Source organism: Gossypium arboreum, chromosome 4 (genome assembly GCF_025698485.1).
Source record: "Gossypium arboreum isolate Shixiya-1 chromosome 4, ASM2569848v2, whole genome shotgun sequence".
Taxonomy (NCBI): Eukaryota; Viridiplantae; Streptophyta; class Magnoliopsida; order Malvales; family Malvaceae; genus Gossypium; species Gossypium arboreum.
Window position 1 is genome coordinate 99,986,920 of NC_069073.1, and position 16,287 is coordinate 100,003,206.

At 35.8% G+C, this 16,287-nt stretch overlaps 1 non-coding gene across 1 annotated transcript; it reads right to left on the bottom strand.

The window, feature by feature from the left end:
* Nucleotides 1-10,418: 10,418 nt before the first annotated feature.
* Nucleotides 10,419-10,525, bottom strand: LOC128291909 (small nucleolar RNA R71). Its single transcript, XR_008281893.1, has one exon. It is a non-coding gene; the product is annotated as a small nucleolar RNA R71 (small nucleolar RNA).
* Nucleotides 10,526-16,287: the final 5,762 nt, after the last annotated feature.

The following is a 16,287-nucleotide window of genomic DNA, read 5'->3' on the forward strand; positions in this document are numbered from 1 at the left end:
AGAAAATTTATTTCTACCCATTAAATATGTGGTTGTGGCTGTAGTGGTGGATGAATATAATTTTTTGTATGCCATAGAGGGTTGTCATTTTTTCAATTTGTAAACAATTGTGGTGGTGAACTTGTAACAGCTCGTTTTTCAATTATATCAAAAACAGTGGTTTCGAGACCACAAATCCGATAAGTGAGTTTGTAAATATTATTATTTAATATTTACGAGTCGAATATAGCGTTATAATAAAATTTGATTTAATGATTTATGTCAAATGAAAGAATAATTAGGTTCAAGTGGCATGTCCCTTAAGTCAAGTGGTTTTAGAAAATGAGTATCGGGACCTCGTTTCTATAAACCAAGCCATAAATATTTTATTAAATATTTATGGAGTGTCATTAGGGTTATATTAAAATTTGGTTAAGCAATTTTAACGTTTAAATAGTTAATTAATTAAAAATGACTAAATTGTAAAAAGTGCAAATGTTGGTTTCTATTAGTTAAATACACTAAATAGCTTTAAAAAGGTAAATTCATGGACTTGGTTGGTAATTATTCCATGTTTAAAGTTAGTGGATGATATTGGATTGGTTTTAGTGTAATTTAATAGTTTTTAAAAGGTTAATTTAGTAAATGAATTAGTAAGTTAAAAGGTTAAATAAAAAAAAGCTGAATTTCTGTCATCTTCTCTAATTATCCTAGCAAAACTGACTCCTCCATGGTTGTGGAGAAAAATATTCGGCCAAGCTTTGGTTTGAGTGCATGGTAAAATTTTGAGCCCCGTTTTTAATGATTTTTATGTTTTTGAGCTTGTTTTAGCTTAACCTAATTAGCCCGGGGTTAATTTGTAAAAAATTTAAATGTTGAGCGATATGCCATTAATGAAATTGATGTGTTTGTGAAGTTAATTAATAGATAATTAAAGTTAGTTGTTGAATGAACATATTTTGTTAAATGATTTTTAGTAATTTTAATGTATAGGGATTAAATTGTTTAAATAGTAAACTTCATTGAGAATAGTGTGAAATGATAAGAAATATGGGTTGTAATGAACCCCTAGGGAAATTGGCTAATATGGTTTTTCGCGAGTTTCGGGCTTAAGGACTAAACTACAAAAAGGTAAAATTTGAGGGTAATTTTGTAAATTTTCATTATGAAGGTTTATATGTTAAATTAATTTTTTTAAATGCTAGAACGAGATTAATTAAATAAAAAATATTTATCTAGATCAAGAAACAACTCAAATGAACACTAATTGCGGGAAAACCAAAATGGCTGATTAGTCGTTGGATCACGTTAGGGCATTGTTTTGGTACAGGTAAGTTTGTATAGAGATTAAATTTGTCATTTGATGTTTTGTAGGAATTACTATGTGTAAATATGTGAATTATAATCTTTATTTGATAATTGATATTATGCATATTGTTGGAAGGTTAGTTGACTTAAAGTTGTAATTTATAAATGTGAAATTCATAATGGTATACAAAAATGCTATAATGCGATTGAAATAAATGATTTAAGATGTAAAAGTCTCGTTCAGACCTTTTGAACACTTAGGATACGGATGACATGTCATTAGGATTATACGGTTTTAGCTGTTGGTCTTGAATGTCCTACCAATAGTTGAGGCCCTGCATTTGTTGTGGACACTCCACAGCTCGTGTAAGCAATACCGTATAGCTAACATTCCGACTGTGAGTAGACCCATTTCATAGCTCATGTGAGCACTAATGGAAAGGAAAGGTTACAGTTACATGAAAATGCACACTATGTATGAGTATTCCCAAGTATCCAATGCTATTCTATACGGTTCAATGGGTAAGTAAAGGTTAATGGAAAGGCATGTATAAAAATTTAATGTTGCTAATATTGATATGATAGGGAAAGATGAATATGCTTATACAATATGAAAATGGATGATAATTTATTGAGTGATGGATGAAATATGCATGGAATCTATTTCTTAATATATGTTATGTTTTATAGATGTATTATTTACTTACTATCTATTAACCATATGATTTCAATGGAAAGTATGTGTAAAGGATATATGTATAGGTGATGGATTATGGATGAAGCCTAAAAGTTTATCATGTATATGCCATGAGATACTTGAGATTTATATGTAATGATATATTTACTAACCTTATGAGGTGATGTATATAGGAAAGGAAGTTTGGCATACGACTTGATGAGAGTAGGTTTGGTTGTTTAATTTAATACGATTGGTAAGTTAAGTTTCACTTATACGAATTTACTAAGCATTAAATGCTTACATAATCGTTTCATCTGTCTTGTAGATTAATGAGAAGCTCAGCCGGTTGGAATCTCATCAGAGTATCGTCACACTATCTATTCGACATATTGGTATTTATGGTTATTTTGGATAACGGTTATGAATGGCATGTAATAGGGCTGAAAGGTTATTCAAATGAAATTGCTTGTCTTGAGTTATGTCAAGCTTGTTGTAGTTAATAAGGTAAATGTTGGCATGAATAATAGTTGCAAATATGGGTGAATGAGCCATCATGCATACTCTATAGGTTCTAGATAGTATATGATATGATGGCATATTTTGGAATGGTTAATTTGGCTATGTGTCATTTGTGAATTTCTTAGTCTTTCAACTCAATGAGTTACACGGCCTGGAACAAGGGTGTGTGGGGCAACTCAGTGAGTTACACGGGTGAGGACACGGGCTGGGACATGGCAGTGTGTCCCTTGATCGAATGTTACATGGCCTAGGGTGATTTCACATGGCTTGGTCACACGGTCGTGTGACACGTGTTTTCCAATTTTTGCATCTTTTCTTAAACTTCTCTTTTGTTTCAAATCAGTCCTGAATTGCCTCAAAACTATTTTTAGGGCCTCGAAGGCTCGATATAGGGACGAAATGCTTATGTTTGATATGTTTTGAATATGACTTATTTATTTAATATTTTATTGCTAAATGTTTTCCAATTGTACGGTAATGCTTCGTAACCCTAATCCAGTGATGGAGATGAGTTAAGGGTGTTACAGAACTAATATAACTTTTTGCATGTAATTGTAGGTTGTCATTTTTTGTATGTGTAAAGGATGTAATGGTGGACTAATATCACTTTTTGTATGTAATTGTAGGTTCACTTTTTGTATGTGTAGTTTGGTGTAGTGGTAGAGTAATATAACTTTTTTGTATGTAATTGTAAGATGATATAATGACATGGAAGTTTGTCATTCTCACATCCCAAAATTGGGCCTAGAAGAAATAGGAAAATAATTAGTTTTTATCTTCTTCTTAACATAGGGTAAGGGAATTAGAATGCCTTAAAATTATTCTTTTGCTAGAAAGCCAAGAAGAATGAGCCTGTAGGTTCAATGATAAGGCATTAGCCTACCCATAGGTCTCAATTTTGAACCTTTTTGTGTCTGTTCAACCAAAATATTTTTATTTCCTTGTTTTTTCCCCAGAAAAAGTGACAAATTTTAAGATAGCGCAGTCAAAAAATTAATTTTTTTTAATTTAGTCCTTGATTTAAAATAGTCCTTATTCTATATGAATTTCTAAAATCTATTTCAATTAGGGAAAGCAAGTTTTATAAATAGCCAATTTTAACCCTAGAAGTTTTACCTAGCAAATTTTCAAGAAAAACATCCTTAAACACTTTCTTTCCCAACTCAACTTTCAAGCTAAAGGATTTAAATTTTCAAAACCATCCCTCTCCCTCAAGTGGATCTAAACTAAAACTTTTGTATATAATTAATAGATACTAGGGAGTAGAGAATCAGTATAGGCGAACCCAGGAGAAACCCGTTATGTGCAAAACCATATGCGAGACCATGAGTGAGCCTGTGTACGTGAGCCCTTGTGTGAACCCTTAGTGTTAACCCTTAAGAGAACCCCTGACATGCAAACTCCCTTGTATGTGAATCCCTCTAATATATGAACCCCCTTGCATGCAAACCCCCTATTGCGACCCCACATGCATAAGCATATAGGATTAATTATACGAACTCTTAATAAATCCATGCGAACCCTTAGGCTATTTTGAGCGAACCCTAAATTGTTGTATATATGCGAGTTAATACATGCAAGTCTATACATGCGAGCCAATAATTGCAAGTCAATATATGCAAGACAACACCTACGAGTCAATATATGTTAGTCATAAATCACACATGAACCCCTAGATGCGACCCCTGCTTGTGCAAACCTATGTGTAACCCATTGGGTGCGAACCCCTAAGCATGTGAGCTTATATGTTATACTAACCTTAGGAATGTGCGAGCCTATATGTTATGCAAAACCTAGGAATATGCGAGCCTATATATATGTGAACACTAGGAATGTATAAGCTGTAACACCCCAAACCCAGCCTAGAAGTTTAGACCGAATTTGGAATGCTACATTGATCACCAAAGTGATCGTGAGAAAATCTTACAAAAACCAATCACTCTTAATTCAATTTCTGAAAACATTAATATGAAGTATTTAAAACCGGAATAATAAAACAATTAAGTCTTAAAGCCAAATAGTGCTACAGAATTAAAACTTTATATTTCAACTCAATAACAAAATAAAAATTTGAAATCACAAACCAATGGTTTATACTGCCTAAGTCCTCCGCATACCGAGCCTAGCATCCAAAATTCTGAAGTGTGCCTGAAAGGGGAAACAGAAAAGGGGGTAAGCTATACGAGCTTAGTGTGAGATTAAACTAACTAGATACCGAAGCAGAAACAAATACAGTAAACCTAAAAACAGTTCAGCAGTGGACCATACTTATAGAGCGACTATAACAAAATAGACCATATGTAACTTTACGGTCATATGGCTCTGTTAGACTCAATAACGGTAATTCTCAGTAGTCACAAACTGGGTCTAAGCCCTTTTCCAGAATTAGAATTGGTTGGGCCTTAGCCTACCACACAAGGTTCCTTTAGACACAAGTGTCTTTCAGTCAAATAATACAATCAGACTTCTCAATCAATCAGACGTCAAATATTTCAGTCAAATAGTCAAACAGATACTGCACTCATAGAGTCACTAAGATGCATATGAGTGCAAATGAGTTATAAAGTAACCCACCCATCCAACCAACACACCATCTCCGTCCAACCCTACACATCCTGTGGGGATTTAATTGACCTACCCATCCCTGCACTCTGAATAGGAACTCGAAAAGCCCATCCAACCTTATACACCACAGAACGTCATCTTGGGTTGCCCGGCATCGATGATCATCAATATTGTCCTTGACCCTTAGGGAATTGGGACCGCCCACGACCCTCTAGGTATTAGGGCTATCAGTAAGCTGTACGGTGTCATGCGGAAGACCGCAGTATACACATGCAGTATAACTGCCAGATCAAATATGTTATGCAGCAACGCTAGCGTATAAGCTGTACTGTGCTATGTGGTGAACCGCGGCACAGACGTGTAGTATAACTGCCAGATCAGATAATGGTACGTAGCGTAGCTAACGTACATATGGTACAGTGCAAGGCGGTAAACCACTATACTGTTATCAGTACTATCCACAACCTTCAGGGTATTGGGACCGCCCACAACCCTCTGGGTATTAGGGGCTATCAGAATGTAGATAAACTGCCAAATTGTAAATCTCCCTTCTCTTTAACATCCCACCCCAAAATCTTCGTGTAACACCCCAAACTTGACCCAGATGTTATGGCTAAAATTGGCGGCGTTACATGAGAGTACTTTTATAAAAGCTTAGTAAGTTAAAATCATTCAGATTATTATCTTTACTTAAATTGGGAAATCCTTATTCCATTAATTATTTGAAAACCGTTCTTTTACGCGGAAGCTAAAACATCAATAATTCGTAAATCAACAACTTAACAATTTAAAAACCCTAAAATAAACCCAAAACAAATAGCTTAAGTCCAAAAATTAAATCCCAGAACAAATATAGGAAAAAAAATTGAACAGATGAAATAAACGTTACTAAAAAATCCATGAGTTTCACAGTGGTCACCATCGAGCTCTCTGCCACACCGATCCATCTACTGTTGAGGATTACCTGACATAAAATGAATAAAGGGGTGAGTTTTTGCAAACTCAGTGTGTACCCTACAAACAACATGCATACAAGTGAATAACAGAATACAGATATTCGACCTTAGCCATGCAGATATCACATGCAGATCATATCAGATATCACTATCTCCATCCAACCCAACACACCATGTGGGAATAAAATCGACCCACCCAGCCCTATACACCAATTATGGGGATAAAATTGGCCCATCCGGCCCTACACACCAAGTGGTACTGTAATTAACAAATATATGCAGCGTAGCTGCCCGATAATAGGTTAATCACCTCTCAGACTTTCTTCTCTTCACAACAACCCAACCCAACGCAATGCATCATAAATATCGTGGCATACTTATATGCAGAAATCAGATCATATCATAGCAGAACAAATATATGAAATTAGACAGATATACATGTTTATTGTAACATGTTTTACATACAACACTATAATTATTCATAGTATGGGGTCTAAATGACGCTTACCGACCCTACAAGCAGGTCATAGTCAACTTAGGCGACCTGTGCAACCTTATAAAACATTTTAGGAAAATTGGGCTTACACGCCCGGCCCAAGATCCATAAGCCCGTGTGGTTCACCCGTGCGACCACACGCCCGTGAAGCCTACACGACCCAAATGGTCGAGCCTGTGCCTCGCACACAGCCTCGCCAGCCTCACACGCTCGTGTCCGTCACGCTCGTGTGGCACGAATACGGCCTGATCGTCTGTCACACGCCCGTGTCTCGTGACGCAAGCTACCACACGGGCAAACCACAAGCTCGTGTGGCATCGACAGATTGGTTTTTCGGCTTTCGGTGAAACTCATTTTCTGTGCAATCGGAGTACACACTTGGTTCGTTTTCACTGCTAATCCAACCACGAGCACTCCAAAGCCTAAGATTGACAAAATCGAGCCCAAATCATTCAGTTAAATTATTTTACCTAAGAATGAACAAATCCCGAAACGTGAGATCTACTTACCTTCGATGAAGAACGATATTTCCTCATTTGATAAGAACTCGATTACTAATCTATCGAGCCTTGATTAATCCCTAAATAGCAACTAAAGTCACTCTTAACAATCTCCAATAGAAAACACTTAACTTAATTTAAACACTACTTACCGAATCGGCAGAACCACTTGAACACGCCTAAGCTTATCGAAAAAGAAAAGAAAAACGACGGAGAAGGGGAAGGAAGTAGAGAATTTTCGGCACAAGGGAAATTGAGAAAAAAGAAAAATGAAAGTGAAAGCAACTGTTGACAGAAAAGAGGAAAAAAAGAAAACCCTAGGTTTTCCCTTAAGCCCACAACTTAGAATTTACTAAAGCCCACCGCCTTCTGGAACTTGCAGCAAAAATAATCCCTTCGCTACCATAGGGAATCAAACCCCTGACCCTAAGCATAATCCCTTACCACTTAACCACTAGACTAGCATGCCCATTCTGTTAAGTCTTTACCAACAACTCCTTAAAAGCCCACTGATCTCAAGTCAGGCTTTATTCCAATAAAACCCAAATTTAGCCCAAATTACAGCTTGAACTTAGGACCTCCCAGACACACCCCAAAGCTCTAAATTACTTAACCCAACACATATTAAGCCAGAAATAACATTAACCACCAATTCAGACACTTTCCAAGCCCAAGAATCGTAAAAAGCTGAAAATAAAAAATTTAGGGCGTTACACTTCGTATGCAGATGTGTGTATGCAGATGTATGTATGCGGATGCCCCAACTCAAAATACCAGTTCCAGACATTTAATCAGAACAACCATTCACATTCAGTCAGTCAATACAGAATCAGACATGTGCACACACTCATAACTCGAATTTAGTATCAAGCTTGTCATACAAACAATCACATATGACACACATCTCAAGTCCAGATCAGGGCCATAATTACCCTCAGTAAAGCTCACTGAAGGGTTGGCACCCACAGAGTCACAATTACACTTAAAGCAACATAATACAACAATTTTGCAAGTTAGAACCACATGGCCGTGTGCTCTGGCCGTGTGGAATTGCCCAGGCCGTGTGGGGGTCTACATGCTCATGTGGAGGCCTCACACGCCCGTGTGAAGGCCCCACACGCCGGTGTGGAGGGGGCACACGCCCGTGTGAACAGCCCGTGTAACTCACTGTCCAAAAGTGCTAAAAATTAAGAGCAGAGGAGACACGACCATGTGGAGTTCTCACACGCTTGTGTGGGACTCAAGCCTGTGTGGCCCCAAAATTCACCTAAAACCCTAATTCTTAAACCCACACACTCGTGTACCCAAGGGACACGACCGTGTGAAGGAAATTCGACAATGATAAACCATAATTTATACATATTTTTACCTCATGCCTATCATATTTTTGGATGAATTATCCTTAAATTCGGTGAATTCGATGCTCCTAATCCTTTAAATTCATGTTTTATACTTAAGTGAGCATAGGAGAGTAAAAAGAGTGAGAAACGGGTCAAAAACAGAGAAAATAGACCTACATGGGAAATCAAAACGGCCTAGACTTCCTCACACAGGTAAGCCACACGGTCGTGTCTATTTGGCAGGATCGAAGTACGACTTATATGGGTAGACCGCATGCCCATGCCTATTTAACAGCCTTAACCACGATCTGAAGCACTCGTACACGGGCGTGTCCCTATGGAGCCCAAGTATAGTCCTATTCGGAAAAGGGCACTCTTGAGGGCTTTTAGGCATTCAAAAGCCTATTTAAACACCTAAGGAGGCACTTAGAAAAGACAGAGGGAGTAGGAGGCAAGGAATTACTCAAGGAAAGCCGATTGATCTATCTTAAAAGCTAGATTTATCGTCAAAATTGAATATCTCCCTTCAATTTCCTTCAGGAGTTTTTGGTTTTCTTTATGTTTTGTTATCTTTGTTCTTTTGAGACGTTTTCTTTCATAATTATGAACTAAACCCCCTAAATACCTAAGGGGAATGAAACCTAAGACGAATCTTGTTATTATTATCTGAATTGTATGATAAATATTTGACTTGTTCTTAATTATGTGTTCTTAATTCTTATTTTAATATTCCAGGATATTGATTCAAGTTAATGTGCTTATTCAAAGGAGCAAAAGTCTCTGTCTAAGAGTAAATTTGTCATAATTAAGTGAAGTTGATTGCACGCCTAGAGATAAGATTTTGCCGGATTAAGGTGAAACCTAAAAAGGAAGTCCATAGATCGAGTTAATGCAACACTAGGGTGTTAATTAGAAAGAGATTTCAATTAAGCAACCTAGGGTAAGACGTTATTAGTCTCGAGAGAGATAATAATATAACTTAGGGATTTCTACGGATCAAGTCAAATGAATAAATTGTCTGATTCAGAGTCAAATAACAAGCGAAATTTAGGTGGATTTTTCCTTGGGTATTATCTTAATCAATCGAGTTTTCCCAAAAGCTTTTCCCCAATTTTCTCTCCGTGCACCCGTAGTTTAGTTAATTAGTTAGATAAACAAGTCCCTTAATTTTTAGGCTAGATAATAAAAAGAAAGCAATTACTAGTACTGTTGGTTCCTTTGGGTTCAAAAATCCAGTCTTGCTAAAGCTATACTACTGTTCGATAGGTACACTTGCCTTCATCGTTTTAATAGTTAGTTTCAAGAGTGATTAATTATAAATTTTTAAAACTTGTTGCGAATATCACGTATCAAGTTTTTGGCGCCGTTGTCGGGGAACTAAGATATTAGAAACACTTGATTTTTATTACTTTAGCCATTTTACTTTTATTGCAATTTAAATTTTTATTTTATTTTCTTATTCTTATTTTTCGTTTATTCGCTTCTGGCAGGTTTTTATAGTGCATGACTAGAAGAAACCCGTCAGGACCATTACTTTTTGATAGTGAGATCGGTCGCACAGGTTGTAGAAATCAAAGAGAAATAAGGCGAAGCCTAAGATACACAGAGGAAGAGCAAGAGGACGATACTTCAACCACAACCGAGGAGATGGCTAAAAATAAGAAAAATCCACTACCTCCTACGATTGCTGCTAATCAGAATCCTGCTTCGCATACTATGTATGATTATGCTAAACCTTCTTTAACAGGAACTGAATCAAGTATAGTTAGGCCTGCTGTTGCTGCAAATAATTTTGAACTAAAACCTAGCACAATTCAAATGATACAGCAATTTGTTCAGTTTTATGGTTTGCAGGATGAGGATTCAAACAATCACTTGGCAAATTTTATAGAGTTTTGTGACACATTTAAAATCAATGGTGTTTCTGATGATGTAATTCACCTTTGGTTATTTCCCTTTTCGTTGAGGAACAAAGCTAAAAAGTGGTTGAACTCGTTACCATGAGGGTTAATCACTACTTGGGAACAAATGACTGAAAAATTCTTATTAAAATATTTTTCACCAGCTAAAACGGCTAAATTACGTAAGGATATCTTTTCTTTTGTGCAGATGGATCTAGAAACGCTTTATGATGCATGAGAGAGATACAAGGATCTGTTGAGAAGGTGCCCTCACCATGGGTTACCTCTATGGCTGCAAGTTCAGATGTTTTACAACGATGTAAACTCCTCAACAAGGCAACTTATCGATGCAACCGCTAGTGGGACTATCAATAATAAGACACCTGAAGATGCTTATGAATTTATAGAAGAGATGTCATTGAATAATTATTAGTTGCAAGTCATGAGGACAAATCCGACAAAAATAACCGACGTTTTTAACATCGATTCAGTCACGATACTCTCTACTCAGGTAGAACTATTAAATAAGAAAATTGACGGGTTATTTGGTTCTTCACAGGTTCACCCAGTAATGTAGTGCGAAGCAAGTGGAGGTGGATCAAACAATTCAAAATACCCATCTTATGGCCACAACATGGAAAACGAGCAGTTGAATTACATGGGTAATAATCCTCGATCTCAAGATAATCTTTATAGTAACACTTATAATGCAGGTTGGAGGAACCACCCAAATTTTTCGTGGGGAGGCCAAGGAAATTAGAGACCACCACCACCTTCAGGCTTCCAACAACCACCTTACCAACAAGAGAAAAAGTCGAACCTTGAAGAGATGCTAACAAAATCCATCTCGGTGTCAAAAACTCATTTTCAGAATACCGAAACAGTACTTAAGAATCAACAAGCGTCGATCCAAGGGTGCAAAACTCAGATAGGCCAGTTTGCTAAATTGATATCTGAACAACCACAAGGTAGCCTACCGAGTAACACTAAATCTAACCCAAGGGAGCAGTTCGATGCAATTACCATTCAAAATGAGGAAGGGTTAGTCGAACTTGAACTAGAACCTAGACAAGGAATTGTTGTAAGTAAAAGCAAAGGTGAGAAAGACCACAGTGAACAAACACCGGTAAATAAAGAGTACAAACCTCGTGTGTCATACCCCAATGCGACAAGGAAAGACCGCATAGACGAACAATTCGGTAAATTCCTTAAACTTTTAAAGAAATTACATATTAACTTACCGTTTATTGACGCTCTTTCGCAGATGCTGAACGCAGTCAAATTTTTATAGGAGCTTTTAGCAAATAAGTGGAATTTAGATGAGGCGTCGCATGTGGAGATGAGTGCAGTTTGCTCAGCCATTCTGTAGAATAAGCTGGCCAACAAATTGAAAGATCCAAGGAGTTTTACTATTCCTTCTTTAATTGGTAGCTAGATGTTAATAACACTTTGGCCGATTTAGGGGCTAGTATCAATGTCATGCCTTATAAAATATTTAAACAACTAGATCTTGGGAAACCTAAACAAACTAGGATGAATGTTCAGTTAGCCGATAAAACTATTAGATTTCCTAAGGGTATTATTGAATATGTATTGGTAAAAATTGATAAATTTATTTTCCCAATTGATTTTGTTGTTCTAGACATAGAAGAGGATAGTGACGCACCTTTAATTTTAGGACGGCCCTTTTTAGCAACTGCTAAAACTATAATTGATGTTGGCACAGGTGAACTCACACTTCGTTTGGGTGATGAATCAATTACTCTTCAAGCTCGAAATTTTATTAGTACGGATCATGTGGTGAAACCCTCTGTGCAAGAAACATGTACGAGAAACACACATGAGCCTTGTTCAAGTAACAACAAAGAACCCATCTATGAAGAACGAAGCATACAAATCGAAGAACTAGATAAATGGTGAACACATAAACCAAGAACGCACGATAAACCAAAACCATGCCATGACAAGCTCAATATTTCACCAAATCAACTTAAGGTTGGAGACAAAGTACTACTAGATGTAGCAGACCCTCGTATTGCCACTTCTGAACCCAACAGAGTAATCCCTCTTGCGGTATTCAGCATCTTTCCATACGGTACAGTCGAGTTAATTTATCCCAAATTCGACACTTTTAAGGTAAATAGTACCCGTCTAAAACCTTATTTTGATAAAATTGATAGCAGGGATGAGGAGTGTAAACTCCTCACACCACCATGACCACGCAAAAGAGAGGTAAGTCAAGCTTAGACTCTAAATAAGCGCTTCTTAGGAGGCAACCCGAGCACTAACAGTATTGATTTCTTTAAAATTTTAGTTTTTAACATTTAATTCACTAACTGAGTCACTGAACATAGGATTTCCAGAATCACACGACTAGGCACACGGGCGTGCCGTAGACCGTGCCTATACCACGAGATACAATATGGCCGTACGATATGGCCGTGTGAAAATAGAGCAAAAATGTTTCCCTAACATGGGATTCAATAAGTTGCCACAATCGTGCGACATGGCCGTGCCCACCGACTGTGGTTGAGCTTGTCAAAACAACACGGGCGTGCGCCTACATACACGGGCGTGGGAAAAGCGAACGAAGAATGGCGTGGCCGTGCAACATGGCCGTATGCACCAATGAGCCCAATTTCGAAAACCATGAAACGCACGGGCCCGTGTGACTCAATTTCTTTATAAACACCTATTATTTATTTTTATTTTATTTATTTATTTTATTTTTATCTTTATTTATATTTTAAAATTATTTTTTATTTCCCTTTAATACTATTTTATCTTTAGATTTTATAATTATTATTCGGCTATTTCTTTATGAGTAATTATGCTTCTTTATATTTCCTAAAAGAAGTTCCTGATTCTATTACAGTTATAAAGAGCTCCAAAGCTCACTATTACGTAGGAACTTGCCACTCCACTGGAAAAGGTTCTCCACGACTTCCATGTCCTGCCCGACCACTGGAACAGTGGAAATGTGCAAGTGTACACAATCGTAACAAGTAATAAAGTGACAAGTAAATGTCGAGTTATCGTACCCATAGGGACTGTAAAAAGCAATATTTATGAAATTAATTAAAACACTTTGGTGAGGTAAACATGATTTTGGTTTGAAAAGAGTGATTTATAAACAAATATTTTAAAACTAAGCAAACAATTTAAATAAAATAAAAGAGTTCTAGTGCACGATTTCAATTAAGATTTAATCAAGATGATATAATTGTGTTGGATTAATTATACCTTTTTAACTTAGAAATATTAAATTCGTGCTTATGCTGTTATGAATAAATTCACGGAAACCCAATAATTTGCTAACTTATGAACATATTTACTAATTAAAATTCCATTTATCTCTTGAACATATCCCTATGCCAATTCAACCGACTAAACAGATTTAACAAAGTAAACATGCTATCGCACATACATACTTATTGAATTAAATTATCTCTCGCATATTCCTATGTCCATTCAACCGATTAATTCAACTTAATAAACATGTAAAAGATTATGTGAAGTAACAAAGTAGCCATACCTTGAAACAATTTAATCACAACAATCTTGCAAGTTATGCAAGGCATATGTATCGCCAAATACAATGCTAATTTAATTTTCAGTTACCTTAGAAGAATTAAACATGCACTGATTAAGTACTGAGTCCATTAATTGCAATTTCAATCCATTTAAACAATTAGTTCTTTATTTATCTAAACAATTATAATGCTAGATAACCTAAGCATGATTTTACTTAATCAAGCATTTCACTGAGGCCTATAACAACATAAACACTATTTTAATAATTCAAGTAGGAAAAATATAAACAACCCAACACAAATTAAATTCAAGCTAAATTGATTAAAATAACCATTTCAACAACAATATTTTTCATAGATATGTTCATCATATAAACAACAGAAATTAAAAAGAAAGGAAGCAGAAAGCAAATCCAGTGTTTCTCTGCGGCTTGACTGTTGCTCCGTTCTTAGTCTCCGTTGTCTTCGCCGAGCAAGGCTTATATGAATCTTTGATTCCTGCCCAAGATGGCTGAAGAACACCTCTTTCTCAAGAGAGGAAATCGGCACAAGAGGAAGGGAAAATGGGATGGAAAAATGGAGAGCAAACTTGAGAGAAGTGAAGAGAGGATGAGAGAATGTTGTAGAATGAGGGATGTTGAGGGATGCTTTGAAATGGGCAGCATAGGGTGGATTTTATAGCTGAAGAGGGCTGCTAAAAATAGAAAATTCAGCAGCCAAGAGACCCCTCCCATGGCCGGCCACACACATGGCAAGGTTGAAGCTTTCAACCTTGCTAAAATTAGGCTGGGGAAAATCTACAAAGCCTAAAATAAATGTGGGGTTTGAATTTAATGTGGAGGTTTTTCAAGGGCCTTTTTGCAAGCATATTTCATCAGCTAATTTGCTGATTTGGGTCAGCCAATGGACGGTTCTGGTTAGCCCAATTAGTGGCTAGTTCGGCTCACTTCATTCGGTTCAACCAGTGCGGTTCATTAAGCCCTTTCTTCATAATTAATTAAAATTAATTCATTTAACCTAAATTAAATAGGAAATAAATTAAAATTAATTTAATTATGAATTAATACACATTTTTGGACCATCTTGGGCTGGAAATTATTGGCCTCGATACTTTAAATTACTCTCGGTTTTGTTCTTCTCACAGTGTTCACCGGGCTCTTTTTCTCCAATTGTGTAATTCTGTCAAAAATAACCAAATTTAATCAAAATTAACTATAAAATTAATTAAAATTCATAATGCTCATATTTTTAACATAATTTAATTATTTTATAATATTTAATTATTTTTCGAAAAGAATTTAACCGGAATAGCCTGGTTTTAAGTTAAAAAGGGTATGAAAAAGTATATAAATTTTTGTGTTTCCACACCCCCAAATTTAATTCATTGCTCGTCCCGAGTAATGCACAAATTTTGAAAAGAATTTCTCGGAAATACTTTGAAAACCTTCTTCAAAACAACAGTTTTCACAAAATTATGAATTTGATATACTTATGCTCAAAGAATAAGAAATTTTATCATTCTGCTACTCAAGTGTTCATATTATTCAAATTAATCTCAACAATTATTACAATAGCAAAATTAGACTAAATGTTTCCTAATAAAGACATGCTGATTCCTACCAATTCAATTTTTTAATCCTTTATTCAAGATGAAGTCGCAATCATTAAGCTTAGCCTATGTCTTCATATGTTGAACAAAGCAATTTCTCTCCACTAATGTAGGTAACTTTGGAACTTCGAATCAATAGGTCTTTAACAAGGTTGTAACGTAATTTGGGCTTAGGGTAGGTAAAAGATAGATAAATTTTGGCTAAAACCCTAAACTCGATGTAAATCGAACCTTCAATCACCAACTTTCACATGCTCTTTTTCAAATATATGTGCTTTTTTTTAATTATTGAGCACTTGCTTTCTGCATACAATTTTTTTTTCTTTTTTTTTTGAGCATTTGATATTTCTTTTCAACTCCCCCAAACTTATTTTCAAACGATATTCTTGAATAGTACTGAGTCTAGTGTTTGGGGTAATTTAAAGATAATTAAGAGAAACGTGATGGGCTAAATTTGTATAGGTTCCAAAAATTAGGCCATATAGTCTCAAAGTTGGGTTTCAAAGGATGAAATTTACCATGGTAGGCTTGAAAGGCTCAAACGGTCCAAAAAATAGCTGTCTAAATCATTTCCAATGTTCCAAGCTTCCTAGGATTTCGCCTCAAGAAACTACTAAGTCAATTCTAAAGACTTAAACTTTCATGCATACCTAACTTTCCTAAAGAGATAAAAATTTTATGGTATGAAGTTACATGCTTTATTAAAAATACATTCATGTCATCATTGAACTACATAATAATTTATTGAAAAAAGTAGAACTTTATTCATACTCGAGTTTAGCATACTTAACAAAATTCAAATTTATTGAACAAAAATATACCCTAATCATAATTAAAAGAAAAATTTTATTCTGGATGAAAATAATTTCAAATTTCGGTCCCCCTAACTTAAAATGAATAAT